Genomic DNA, 1,357 nt, shown 5'->3' with positions numbered 1-1,357 from the left:
CCCAACGGTGTGTTTTAATCGTCCACATACAACAATTTCATGGAATGGCACACAATTTGAACTGCAGCCTAACCGGTGTTTCAAATAGCTCAGCTCTGCCAGGGTATGAGCTCCGTATTCTTGTGGATATTCTGTCTTATTATTTGCGATTTGTTCAATTAGCCAACGCAATAGAGATCAAAAAAGACTGTTTGATGTGCAAGAACCTCGTGGGGACCCTTTTCACTTAAACCATTCTTTGGTCAAACCAGTTACAATCGCCATCGTTAGTCTATTGGAAATACCCCTGCAAAATAAATTCTGATTCCGATTCTAAAATCCAAGCTGTAACCCGACCAACAATGCAGTTCAGAAAAGTAGACCATTTGTTCAGTACTGTATTCTCCTTAAGTTGCTGAAATGCATTTGACAGGATTACTTTCTCATTCAACGTAAACATTGCCACCACGCACTAATTATCTGTCTTACATATAGTTTCTTCAGTATCAACATTTTCCTTGCAAAGCACGAGTCTATCTCTTCAGCTCAACACCTCCACTTCCAAACCTCACTTCGTGTTTCTCGGGAGTTCCTTAGAAGGAAGCGGTCAATCACCTGTTCTGGTCGCTCACTTTGTGAAACTCCTGGGGAGGTTTCGCTACATGACAACCATTGCGTAAATACAAGCTGCTGTGGTTGACATATCAAACTCTAAGGTCTGGAAATCCATGCATTTCCGTGATGTTGTGCAAAAAAAAAAAAAATCCTTTTGCTTCTTTTCTGTAAACGAAGTGTCCAAATCGAACAGTCGACAATGATGAGGCCAAACTGCTTTATACTTCTCGATTCATTCGAAAAAATGATAAGGAATTGTTGACGTTTGACATCCCAATTAAGGGGAAATTGGTAGCGACATCGTTATCCGGAGAAAGGTGTCGACCATCATTCACCTGTTTGCCTCTCACACCTGCACTTTTCCAGTGCGCTGAATAGTCGTCATTGAAATATGTTTAAAGCCTCACTCAGGACATTGGCTGATATCCACACCATCGAGTGTTAAAGAAAGTTCGGTCTCTCGATTTATGGAATCCATACTCAAAACTGGTCAACTTCTCTCCTGATTAACGCTATGTTCTGCACTCTGCAAAGACGTTGCAAGTTATAAAAGAGCGCCTATTGACACGGGTGAAATTGAGTTTATGAGCATTGTACGTGGTATTTTTAATTTGGTTTCGGTGAGGTACAGTAAAGCACACCTATCGGACAAATAGCCCCAGGAAATCGGTCATTGTATTATGCGAGTCAACAATGGCAAGATAGAAGTATTCATTATTGGCAAGTACGTCAGGGCCCTGAAGTGTGCAGTTCAGCGTGCGAT

This window comes from Narcine bancroftii, chromosome 7 (genome assembly GCF_036971445.1).
Source record: "Narcine bancroftii isolate sNarBan1 chromosome 7, sNarBan1.hap1, whole genome shotgun sequence".
NCBI classification, from domain to species: domain Eukaryota; kingdom Metazoa; phylum Chordata; class Chondrichthyes; order Torpediniformes; family Narcinidae; genus Narcine; species Narcine bancroftii.
This window is presented reverse-complemented; position numbering follows the sequence as displayed.